Source organism: Mesocricetus auratus, unplaced genomic scaffold, assembly GCF_017639785.1.
Source record: "Mesocricetus auratus isolate SY011 unplaced genomic scaffold, BCM_Maur_2.0 Super-Scaffold_6723, whole genome shotgun sequence".
Taxonomy (NCBI): Eukaryota; Metazoa; Chordata; class Mammalia; order Rodentia; family Cricetidae; genus Mesocricetus; species Mesocricetus auratus.
The window spans coordinates 7347839-7361720 of NW_024429183.1; positions in this window are offsets into that span (position 1 = coordinate 7347839).

The window sequence follows — 13882 nt, forward strand, 5'->3', positions numbered from 1 at the left end:
TGATGTCTAGCAGAGGGTTGCCACCCAGCTACAGGTTATAGGGTAACAGATTTCTTGCGTTCACTCTTAATTCATCAGGATACCGGGACTTCTAGGCAACACGAGGAGAACAAGAACTATTGAGATAGAACAAAAAACAGTACAACCAGTCACATATGGCGTGAACATGGGCAGGCTACTGGGGTGGCGAGAGATTGAGGGACGGAGATCTGGAAGCTGAATGGTGAGAGCAGAGCAATAAAAACAAATTTTGTTAAAATGCCACAGTGAAGCCTAGTTATTTATAAGCGGACACTTTTTTGAAAAAGAGTAAATTTTCTATTTTGTAAGATTCTCAAAGATCTAAGAAGATACCTTAGAAGAATGTCTCAGATAGGCGCTGAAAGGCGCTGAAGGGCCACAATGTACCTTTTTCACCAAGAGGGGCACTGTGGAAATAAGCCTGCATTGCTTCTAGAATCCGCTAGATGGTGCTGCTGTGACAGCTATTGGTTGGGAGCTTTTTTTTCCCCTCTTAACCACGAAACAAATATTTAACTATATTTAACTTATTAAGTATCTTATACTTATGGTTAATTACTAATACGATACTATTGATAATTTGTGCATCAAATTTACATTGGCACTTCCTATATTCAAGAGCAAATTCAAGACTTGGAAAACCTACTTCTGTGGCTGACACTTAATAAAATTAAAGATGTTGTGTTTGACTAAAGGTTTCTCCACACATACGAACTCATTGTCTCTTCCTTATTGTATTTACGCCGAGTAAATCGGTGCTTTGTACATAGCGGTGCCAAATTAACGCTAGTCAAAGGAGCCGTTCTTTTCTCTGTTTTCCTTTTTAACTTCTTTTGGGGATTAGGTAAGTAAAGAGAGTAAGCTTTGAATAAGTCCTGGTCAGATCTCGCTGCTTATCTTTGCTAATAAGAAAGATCAGGAGGTCACTTCTTTATTTCTGAAAATGGCCCAGGGTACACGCACAGAAAAAAACCGTCTTTATTCTAAAAGCAAATTGGTTTTCGAGGTCGGAACCATTGAGATGCAGCAGTGGTCTGAAAAATTGTGTTTGATAATTGCTGGAATCTTAATCAAGATTTTATTAAAATCAATATTTGATATGCTGCCCAATTTAATTAAATTAAACCGCAGAGAAATGAGCAATAAATGAATTTGAAAATCAATCCCAGGATAAGGTATATTTCTCTTAGTTAGGGGACCATTTGAAACCTTGGGCCAAACAGCTGCTGACCGTGAAAAATGGAGACAGAGGAGCCCACATCTGTGCTGAGTCTGAAGCATGCTCTGGTGCTCGGCCCTGGCTCTGCTCCTTCCTTCTTTTCCGAATGAAGGAGATCTGTCTTCCGACGTGTGAACTGTGAAAATCAGGTCCACCTGCATTTGGGGTGACAGTTGCTAATGGCAGCTGTGGACTTCAGCTCAATGACCAAGCATCACCTGCCACCTCAAAGTGCTTAGAAACTAGAAGGAAAGTGGGAGGTGGTTCGTTTTAAAGAAGGTTATTGCCCAAAAATTCCTTACCTAAGAAACAGGGCGCTGTCCTGGACAAGTGGGAAGACCCCAGTCAAAAAGCATGTGAGTTGATGTAGCCAGTCAGAGCCAAGGATAGACACATGACCTATTTATTTACCACACAGTTTATGCTGTGAACGGCCGCAGGTACGGGTGTTAGTGTTAGTAACCAAGCATCCTAGTCAGCATTAGCTAATGGAGTGGGAGGCTGGGGAGAGGGAGATGCGATTCCAGGAGTGGGGCCTTCTCTCTCGGGATGCTCGCAGCCAGTTAGTGTTACACACAGGGACAAGAATCATAGCTTTAACTAGCCCTTCAGAGCCAGAGCCTGCATTTTTGCCTCTGAATCTTCTAAGCCATCCAGAGAGTCAGCTCTAGGAAAAGAAGGCTGGACACTGTTGGCAACAAGAAGTGGGCTAGGGCCTCCTGGACGCCTACTCTCATTTTAATCAGGGTTTGTGTGGGGTATCACTGAAAAGTCTATGACACTCACAACCACCATCTAGATTTCTCTCTCCAAGCATTTTCTTCCAAAATTTACTATTCTCCCATCTCTACATACCCTCTTGTGCCCCTTTAAAGCCTTCCTTTAAGAGCCGCTGAGATGGTTCAGAGGGTAATGGCAGTTGCCGCCAAGCTTGAGGACCCGGATTCTATCACCACATAGGGTGGAAGGAGAGAACCGACTCAAGTTGTCTCTGGCCTCACACACGTACTATATCATGCACCTCCTCCCCGGCCCCCGTAAATAAATAAATGTCATCAAATGGCACACCTTTACTGTGTATATGTGAGAACACTTCTGTGTGTCTGCCATGTGTGTAGGTGTCTGATGGTACCCCAGGAGGACTCTGGATGTCCTGGAACTAGAATTACAGGCAGCTGTGAGCTGCCACCCAGTGTGGGTGCTGGGAACTGAACCCAGGTCCTCTGGAAGTGCTCTTTACTGCTGAAGAAGAAAGTGTTCTTTCCTGCTCATCTACAGACAAACAAGCAAGATAAAGGAAAAACCCACTTGTTTTAGAGAAAGATTTGTTTCACAGTCTTAAAGAGGGAAATCGGGGTTATTTGCCCAAGGAAGGGTATGTGTTGTGTGCAAAACCAAACAATGGCCACATGGTGGTGCACTCCTTTAATCCCAGCACTCAGGAGGCAGAAGCAGGTGGATCTCTGTGAGTATGAGGCCAGCCTGGTCTACAAAGTGAGTTCCAGGACAGATGAGGCTGCACAGAGAAACCCTGTCTTGAAAAACTAGGACAAAAATAATATACACTGAAGCTTTAGCCAGTGTCGGTGAATTTTAGCTTCAGGAAATGTACTGAGGGCTTAAGACATATCTGCACCAGGCTGAGATGTCTTTGATCACAGCCGAGGAGTCAAGCAACATCTGAAAGAGGAATAGAGTTCTCAACAGTCCATGGGTATTCATTTGCTGCTCCTGTGATTCACCCACCCCTCCCCCCATGCATGTGCACGTGTGTGTGTGTGTGTGTGTGTGTGTGTGTGTGTGTGCGTGTGCACATGCGCGCGTGTGCTTGGGTATATTGTGAACTTACATGCACTCAAAAGCCAGAGGAGGATGTCATCTCCTGCTCTGTCACTCTCCTTTACTCCTTGAGTCAGGAAGACAGGGTCTTTCTGAAACTGGAGCTAGGCTGGCAGCCAGTAAGCCCCAGCAATCCTCCTGCCCCCACCTCCCATAGTGCTGGGGCTACAAGCACATGTGGGGACATGCAGCTTTAAACATTGGTGCTAGGACCCTCATGCCAGCCCAGCTAGCACCTATACCCCTGAGCTATCTCCATTTTTCTTTTATTCGTGAATTCCAACTTTCCCCAAGAAGTATTAATTTTTAAAAATATTATTTATTTGTATTTTATGTGTGAGTGCTCTGCATGTATACCTGCATGCCAGATAAAGGCATCAGATCCCATTATAGATGGTTGTGAGCCACCATGTGGTTGCTGGGAATTGAACTCAGGACCTTTGGAAGAGCAGCCAGTGCTCTAAACTGCTGAGCCATCTCTCCAGCTCCCCCCTGCCACATAGTATTTAAATACTGATTTCTACCCATTTAATGTCACTCCCTTATTACAAAGTATTTAGAGATTTCCTTAAAACAAATACACTAAGACTATCAGGCAGACAAGAGGATAAGAAATTTCCACTGATAACAAGAAACTCTGCCTTTTTTCCTGTATCCCGCTTGATCAGTTTCCTTTAACAAGAGGTAAGTTTCACTGTCAGTGTTGTGACTGTAATATGTCCCTCACTCTCCTGACCTTTACCCCCTCCCCACTTCCTGAACTTCACTCTCCACTCCCCCAAGGCTACCACCCTGATCACGCAGTTTGTGTGTTTTTTGAGAAGTACTCTCTATATCTTCCTGAGTCTGACTTTCCTTTCATGCATGAAAATAAATAGTGTACATCAGTCTAGACTTAATTTACCCCAATGATATTTTGTACACAGGTTTGTATTAATATTAATTATGTAGGCATATGTAAAGTATTTAAAATTGAATATTATGTAGAAGTACTCTATTGTATATGATGAATCAAAGATGATTACATACAGTATTTTTTTCTACAAATAATACCATCATATCCTTGTATGCTTTGGACCCATAGTGTCTACTAAGAGATAAAGGAATCCAATGCTGGGCTCATTCAGATGGTTAGAGCTCTGACTATTATGATTGGGTAAGGTACACACACTTATGTTTCTTTCCCTTTCCTCCTATATTGTAAACTCTTGGTTTCTGCAGCAACAGCTCCCATTGCTTTGCATTCGAGGTTGTTTTATTTGTTCAATGCATGTTCATCTTTCCTTTCTGTCATCACATCAAAGACTAGTTCTATAGCTCTGTGAGGAATGAAAATCCCCAAGAGGTCTGGGAAGGGACTCCGTGTGCACTGGGTACTGGTGTGTCTCCATCACCCAGTGAGCATCCGGAGCGTGGGAGGCTCAGTGACATTCATAGAGGTAAAGCTTAACAGCATGTATACTACATTTCTTAACTTCTGAACTGAACTCATACTGCTTGCAAATCTGTGTAATTTTTAAGATACAGTTTTAAGAAATATTTGTTGTTGTTGTTATTTATTTGCAAGTGTGTGTGTGTGTGTGTGTGTGTGTGTGTGTGTGTGTGTGTGTGTGTGTGTGTGTAGGAGTACTGTGCACAAGAGTGCAGGTATCTGTGGAGTCAAGAAGAGGTTGTTAGATCTCCTGTGATCTGAAGAAGCTGGAGTTACAGGCTATCGTGAACCACCTTCCTTGGGTGCTAAGCATTGAATGCTGAAAGAGCAGTAAGTGGAGACATCTTTCCAGCCACAACTTGTTCATATCATGATGAACCAGGAAGGAAGGGAGTAAGTAAGACAAGAAGCCAGGCCAGTCTGTATTGCTCAAGGCTGCCATCTGGTGGTCAAGGTCTGCCAGCTAAGCACAGCCTCCCAAAACAGCACCACAAGCTGGGAACCAAGCACCCAAACACTGGAGTCTGTGGGGACAGTTCAACTTCAAACTCAGACCTTTGCCTTCTCTTATATATTTGGATCCCACTTTTGTGGTCAAGTTTTGGAGGATCGAGTTTCTGGCATCTAACTTAGACTTACAATCAAGCACTGATGTTTATGTAGCTTGTCATGGGAAACCACCGACAGGATCATTCTTTTGTCCATAGGATGAGATGTCCTGGAGGGTTGACTTTCTCCTGCTTCTGTTTCTCCAGTATCAGCACTGGAGATTTTTAACTCTCCTCCAGGCTATGTGCCACGCGGGGAGATGCTTGTCACGCTTGTGAGTCTTCACTGCATCAAGAGAATGTCACAATTTCCTGTAATCCACCATTCTCTCCAAATATGTCCACGTTTCTAGCGGCAGGAGATGTGAGGATGGCACGGACTCTGCTCTCAAGAAGCTCATTGTGAAGTGGAGAAAAGCTGGGACTCTGGATGCAGCATTGCTCTCCATCAGAGCATAGAGTGACCATGGCCCAAGGAGCAGAGTTTAGAAGCAGACAGCATTTGATGTGATTTTCAAACCAAGCAGTTTATAGCTTTTTTATTCTCTCTCTCTTTCTCTTCCTCTCTCCCCCTCTCCTCCTCTCTCTTATGTATCATGTGTCTAGGTGTGTCCAAATGTATATACGTATATGCTGTCTTCCTTGATCACTTTCCACCTTATTTGTTCTCAGAGAGGTTCTGTCACTGAACCTGGAGCTCAGTGATTGTCTAGGCTGGGCAATCAATGGGCTCTCAAGGAAGGTCTGCTTGCCTTCTCAACTCTACAACACTGGGTTATAGAAATATGGCTCTGATCCTGACTTTATAAAAGAGAGTTATTTTTATTTTAAATTTTGAGTATAAGTATGAGCCCGTGCGTGGGTTTGTGCACATGAGTGTAGTACCCATTGAGGCCAAAAGAGGGCACTGAATCCACTGGAGATGGTGATTGTGATCTTGAATGTGTGCTAGGTACTGAACTCAGGTCTTTTGGAAAAATATTGAGTGCTCTTAGCCCTGAGCCATCTCTCTAGTTCCAGAGCCTGACTTTTAAGAAGGGAGTGAACTCTGGTCCTCATGGTTTACAGTTGCTTTACTGAGTGAACCATCACCTTTCCCTCTTAGTTGATTTTCAAAGCATCCTGGGCAAACGTCCTGGTAGCCAGCCAGTGCTACTTTATTGTGCAAAAGACTCTGGGTAACTGGATGGAGAACCCACCATCAAGGGGCAAGCAGTTCCTTTCCTTAAACAGAAAGCATCATCCTTGGGGAGGGATCTTCTTGCTCTAAGATGGGACCATCCTATTCCATCCTGGAAGCTCTAGAATGGCCCACACTCTCCATTCAATAAGCACCTGCGTCTTTGGAGCAGAGAGGCTTGTGTGTTGATCTGTAATGATGGCAGCAGACTTTTTGGTCTTAGCTAGGCCTCTTATCCCTAAATCTTCAACAAGATTTGTGGCTATTGAAAAATTCTAACCTTCCCTGATCCTAGGAACAAGAACTGCAACATTAAACTAAGAACAAATAGATGTGGCATGCCCAACGTTACATGAATGGGAAATGTGAGGAAACAAAGAGAGAAGACAGAAAGCAGAACCCCCACACCCATCCCCATGAGATTTGGTGCTGCCATCTGTGGCTGAGCTGGACTGGGAAATGCCAGGAGTCCCACAGGAAGCCAGATCTCCCTGGAGACTGATTCTGGCTTCTCGGTTTGCCAGCAGATGCTCATCTGTGCATATTTAACTCCTTTAGCTAGGGCTCTCTTTTATTATCATGCACAAGGTGGTGTTAGATGCTCAGCTTTGAGAAGAACTGGATTTTCAGTTGGTGTATTTTACCCTCGGGAGTGGATGCAGAGAGCTCTGTACTGTATACTAATGCGAGCTTTTGGGCTTGCTTTGAGTGATATTGGGAGTGTGGTGGATGAACTACACCAACGCGTACTCACTTATTTAATACCCAGGAGTCTTTCCACCTGAGACACAGGCTAAAACGAAGGGAACCAAATATCCATCTTTACTGACTCAATGTTCTTCTTACTTCTGCTTGCCAAGCACCCCTGAACTCAGTAAGGATTTGATTCCTCCTACGAGCCATTTTAAACGTAAAATTGGACTAAAATTCCTCCTTCAAATGATCAGTTCCTTGGATGGACCTGGAGATCTCAGAGTACATACAGTCTGCTTCACAAACATGCTGGAGGGGGCTCCTCCTAGAATTGCTTCCTTCCTTTGTCTCAGCTAGCAAACTCTTATGGACCCTACAAAGCCCAACTAAAGAGTCCTTCCCTCGTTTGCCATCCCAGACTTCCCAGAAAGTTTGCCCATGTCTCTGTCCTGTCACTATCCCTTCTATGGATCTCTATAAAATGCATTCTCGGTGGACTATTGTCACTCAAAGAGACAAAAAATTAGCAATGGGGAGTGTTAGTATTCAGGCATCTGTACTGGCCTGTCCTTGGGGTTCTTACAGGTTATGCCCTCAGCTGCAGCCACTAAGAAAGAGCACCACCTGTGCATATCCACTATGGTCTCTTTTAAAAGGGCCCTGCCCACTTTACTTCCCATCCCTCCCTCCCTCTCTCCCTCCCTCCCTCCCTCCCTCCCTCTCTCTTCCTGGCTATTCTCTCTTTTTCTTTCTGTCTCTCTACCAGTCTCTCCTGCTGCTCCTGACCCCAGAGACTGATCTCTCCCCTCCCCTTTCCCCCTTTGTGATCATTTTCCCTAATTAAAAAAACCCTTCTTTGCTTGAACCCTGTTGCATGGTGTCATTCTCTTGTCTCTTCTCTTTTTAAAATTAACATGGTGGAGAGGGTAGGTGCAGGGAAAGGAACCAACAGCCTGATGAAATCCCATCAAACTACCTAAGTGGTGGAGTAATTTCTGACAGAATTCAAACCCCTGAGTGTGCTATGATTAGTGGGTTTAGCCGATCCTGCTATTAGCAAGGCTCCTAAGGTCTTTCTGTGCCTACTTTCCCATGCGGCACCGTGGCTCTCATAGTTGGCAAGATGTTTTTCCTCCTGCTCATCAAAGACCTGTTCATCCCCCCCAGCCTCATTGGGCCAAAATACCATGACCCAACCAGTTCACGCAAGTCATCTGGGTCAGAAGAGCGGATGTTCTAGTGACTGACAGATGTAGGCTGCACCAGAGAGATGATGCACTCCTGTCCTGGTTTCATTTCTGTTGCTGTGAGAAAATACTCTGACACCAATCAACTCAGGAGAGGAGGGCTTCTCTTACTTATGATTCCAGAGTACAGTTCATCACTGTGGAGATGTCAAGGCAGGTACTCGAAGCAGTTAGCCACAGAATGCCCAGAGACAAGAGAAACAAATGCATGTGCCCACCTCTCTTATATCATTCCATTGTGATATACTTTAGGCCTTGAGCTTAGTTTTGGCTAGGTAATACAATTTCATTAACTTGTCCAATAGATAGTTAATTCATGAACGATCATTAGTAAAAGCGATAGTTATTGATATCTTAAAATGTAACTTTATTTCAAAACTTATCTTTGTGTGTGTGTGTGTGTTGTGTTATGTGTGTGTAGGTGTAGGTGCACACCATGCACATGGAAGCCAGAAGAGGGCATTGGATCCCCTGGATCTAGAGTTACAGGTATTATGAACTGCCCAACACCAATATGAGTTCTGAGAACCTAATTCAGGTCCTGGGAGAGGGCGGTGTGCATTTTTAACCACAGAGCTATCTCTCTGGCCCTTTATTTACAGAAGTTCCTTCAATCATCCTCCCCTGTGAGGGGACACTCTTTGTGTCTTTGTTTTACAGATGAACAAGCAAGACTTGAAGGGAGAAAGTGACTGGTACTAAGTTTCTGACTTGTAAGTGACAGAGCCGAGATTCATGTCAGGACTCAGCTTCAAAGATCACAACCTGCACATTGGCTACTATTACCTATGAACCATTTGGAACACTTTCTGTCCCTGTCTTACAAAGTATTCAAATATTTTCCAAGGTCCATGCGATGCCACCAGGGTAGCCCTCTGAGGTAGTAAGGTCTATGTTTGACATGGTGTGGCATTTCTTTCTCTCTTCTGTCCTTATCATGGATACTTGAAATTCTTTTTTACAAGGAATGGACTTCTTTTTTTCTAGTTCATTTTTACAGATCTCTATCTTCTTCCAGTCTTGCCTCATCCTGCCTCTCTGGGAAATATGAGTCCCCTCTTCCTCAGGGGAACAATTTCCTTGTCTCTACTTAATACTGTAGCTGCTGCATACAGGGAGTATGGTCAAAGAGAGATAAACCAACCAAACGATGAACTTCTTTCTTTGACCTGGGAAATGATGAGTAAGTCCTTAGGGATTTCTTGGCCTCTTGCTATACTACCCAAAGTTCTGAAGGACCCAGACTTTTGTAACTCCCTGGGCAATTCACTAGCACAATTCACTTAGTAGGAAGCAGTGGGACTCCTTCTAACCGAAGGAATTGCAGTCCATTACTTCTGTGAGGGGAAAATTCATTAGGGAGATAAAATAGTCCTTAACTTCAGAGCCCTTACTAGATCTGACACTGACCATGTGCTTACTAGGAGCCATCCATGACATCCTGTTTCTTTTCTGTCCTTGTGATAAAATGTTCCTCAATGCAGTTCTTCATCCAGGATCCACCCCAAAGTAGGGGAAGAAGCTATCTGAGAGGTTGCTGGCACCATGGCTTCAGGATTGTCAGTTTGAAAAAGATCACTATCACATATGGTATAAGTGTTGAGTGAATTATTTTATTTATCTCCCACAGCAAACATGGAGGAATATTGTTATTCCCATTGGACACGTGAGCACATGGAGGCTTCCAGAGATGAAGTATTTCCCAGGTCAGTGGTGATAGATGGTGGAGTTTAAAAAAAACTCAACCCCAAGCTATCTGACTCCACTGCCAATACTTGACGCACTGTCAACTTGGGAATAAACATCAGATTTTTAATTCAGAAGCCTAAGATTGTCCATTTTCTTTAATCATGGCTGATGTCATATAGGAAACTGAGAATAAGTTTGAGACTCTGGCCCTGGCCACATGTCTCACAGCCTTATCCACATGCAGCACAGACACACATGCACTGATATGATGTCAGCATTCCAATACCAGAGATACCAACAGGCAGCGTGCAGTGAGTTGTCAAAGAAATGGCACTTGCAGTCAGGTGACAAACCAGCTTTACAAGGTATAAATAAATAATAATTCAGAGAAAAAGACGCATGCAAGACGCAAGATGCCAGCTGTAATTTCAAGAAAATCTTGATTGCGGGCTTCAGGAACTATCGCACAAAGCCTTGCTCCAGTGCAGATTTTTCCTTGTAAGGTAGCATGAAAAAAGAGAGAGAGGTTTTTATTTTTACTTGGTGTTTATTGTTTCCTCCTTGGCAGCTGTGCCGATGCCGTGTTCATTATGCAGAGGAGAATTATTCTGATTATTGACAGTTAGCATTCTTCCCATAATTTGCAGTTCTTCATCTCCGAATTGTCTCCTCACCTCCTCTCCTGTCTGCATGAATAAGATGCTAAAGCTCACCCACTCCTTACCCAGCTGTTAGGAGGAACAGAGTTGAGAGTTCAGTTGCAATTTGATGCTAAACTCTTCCTTATAGATTGCTTTATTTTAAATTTGGATCATTTTATAACATTATTAATTTATTTTTGTGTGTGTGTAAGAGAGGGGGGAGAGGAAGAGAGAGAGAGAGAGAGAGAGACAGAGAGACAGAGAGAGAGAGACAGAGAGAGAGAGCATGCACATGGAGATCAGAGGACACCTTGTGGGAGTCAATTCTGTCCTTCCATTATATGGGGTCTGGGAATCGAACTCAGGCTGTCAGACTTGACGACAGCCTGCTTTACCTGATGAGCCATCTTGCCTGCATCACTCTTCTCTGAGCATTCCTTAGTACTTTCCCCGAACTCACATGGTTTGTTCTCAGCACATGAGAGGGAGAAGTCAGGTTCTTTCTCATAGCTGGCCCTTCTGGTTCCCTGAGAAATACAGGATGTCAGTCTTTCCCATGTGGTTCCTCCAGAAGTGTATGTTAGTGGTTGAAAAGAATAGTCTGTGTTATTTCCTGCGCTTTTTTCTTAGAAAAAAATTGTACTGAAAACCCAAAATGACCTCACGATCTCCCCTCTATGAAATTTCAAGTAGTGTAGTGACAGATTCCTTTGGTGTCCCTTCCTGCCTTGATTTCAGCTGCAGGCGACAAGCCACAGTAAGGGTGGCCCACCTCAAGCTCTCTCTGCTGGGAAAGAAACATAATGTGGGTGGGGATCCCTCACAAAGTAGGGGTAGAAGCTAGTGGAGAGGTCACGGCCACTATAGCTTCAGGGGGACAGTTCTGAAGGCACCTCACAGCCTCAAGGACAGCTAGAACAACCCCTGCTGTCTCCGTGCTGCCTCAAATACATTTGCTGGTCTTGGTTCTTCTTCCCTTCCCGGGTCATCTTCCAGATGACACATAGCCCAGGGGTAGCTTGGCTTTGGAAAAATGCAAAATTAAATGAACGAGGAGAGAAGAGAGAGGGAAGAGAGAGTTTCTCTTCATTTTTTCCTCTTCCCAGATTTTGCTTTGTATTGTTTGGGGTTAAAATTCATTCTTTAAATCTTTGGGAGCAATATAAGTGAATCATATAGACGTTTGTTTACAGGTTATATATTGAAAATAAAAAACATACAAGGAATCTATCTACTTATTTATTATTTACTAATTTATGAGTAAATAATAGTAAATAATAAATAAATTAGTATTATTTACTCATTTATTTATTTATTAATAAATAAAGAGTCTACTCTTTGTGAGGACAGCACATTAGGGGCAGAACTCAGTCTTGAGGGAGTCAGAGCTAGGGTTCAACATTTATTCCTCTTGCACTCTCAGGCACGTACACATCCTCTTTGAAGAAGGGTGTTTTTCCTGGGTTCTTGTGCACATCCACTGGGGTTGTGCCATGTAGTCACAGTGATGGGCACTGAGCTAGCACATGTTGTATGCCTGTGATCATTATACAAACAACAATTCCCTTCCACTACATATAATAATGTCATTTCCTACTCCCTGTGGGCAAGGGATGTAGGTAGTCACTGAGTCCACTGGGGATACTTATGGAACTTTTTCTGTGTTTATACACGCCTTCTTAAAATTGCAAGTGTCATGATGGGAGATGGCTAACGGGGTAGTTGCTCCTGCACAGGCATGAGAACCTGTGTATGTGGTACCATAGTGTACATGCGGAGGTCAGAGGCCAACTTCTGGGTATCAGTTTTCCCTTCCACTGGGTCCCAGAGGTTGAACTCAGGTTTCCAGACTTGCACAACATCTCTTTTACTTGTTGAGTCCCTTGCTACCTTGTAAACACAGCTTAGGACACACAGAATCCATGTGTGCTGTAACAGTCACACTAATGATCATATTAACTCAATCCTCTGAGCTGAAATTCTGGGTTCTGTGTTATAGGTGGGCCTTAGCATATTCCTCTTACAAACTTGGATTTTATCATGTGGGTTGTGAAAAGGATAAACTTAAGGCAAGGGCTGTTGGTGAGATGTCTGTGATCATAGATGTAGATTCTCATAATCCCCTAGAGAACTTCCTTTTTCCATCGACTCCTTTAAATAGATTGCCCTACTTGGGCTCAACCTCCCTTCTTGATTTCCAGACTCACAGTCTACCCTCTAAAGATACAGTCTCCAAGGAGGCTTCCGTTTGTAGATACCTTCTTGGGGCTGGCCTTGCCTCCAAAGTTGACCAGGGATGATATCAGAAATATGTTCATTGGAAGAGATCAGCCAACCAGCAGGCAGTTTCTGGGCTTTCCGATGTGGTGCTTCTGAAGGCTGTGAATGGACTAAGCAAACTCTGAGCTCTGTTATGAGATCTCACCTCAAAGACTGTAGCCTGCCTATGACTCATGGGCAGCATCTGCAGGAGGCCTGAGCATGGGTGGATCTGCTCAGTTCTAAGGTAGGCAGAGCTTGATGGAGAACAGCTTTACTTTGCTGTTGAACATCACAGGTCCTTTGCTGCTTGCAAGAGCAGCATGATCCTGGTGCTAGGTACTCTGAACTGAGAGCCTTCAAGATGAAAAATGGTTTTCCTCCTCTGTAGTGCTCTGAAAGACCAGAGTCGGCTGAGCATTCAGACAAATGCTTTCACTGTGAACTCTGAGTTCAGAGACAATATGCTGAAGCAGATCAGGCACCAGGCATTTGTTCTCTTCTGTTTTTCTTTGTCTCCCTTTTCAATTTTATCAAGTTCTGTGCAATTCTGTTTAATTAGTGGACATTGTGTTCTATGCTATCTCATTATGCTTGAACTCAGAGCCTTTAACTTTATGTTGTTCTAATCTAGTCTACCCCACCCCATCTCATCCCATTCAATATCACATCCTATCCATCCCATCCCACCCCATCCCATCCTATCTATTCCATCATCCCACACTGCCGTAACCTTCTGTGTTTCATTGCATTGCTGTAGAGTAATTCTATGAGACAGGGTCTCATAGAAGCCCGGGTTGGTCCCAAACTCATTAGGGATGACATTGAACTTCTGATCTCACTTCCACCTCCCAAGTCCTGGTATTTACGGGTCTCCATTATATTTGGCTTATCATAAACTTTTCTAGAGGATACAAGGTTCTTATATATACATGTGCATGTGTTTTGAGTGGTGATTTTGAAAATTCTCTTTCCTGCCTCTTTTTCTTCCTTTTTATGTGTCTATGAGTTAGACATGTATGTGTAAGGATGTGTGTGTGCACATGTGTGTAAGTGTTGCTGTCCTTCATTCTTATTCCATTCTGGTGGCCAGGCGGGCTGTTAGCAGAAGAGC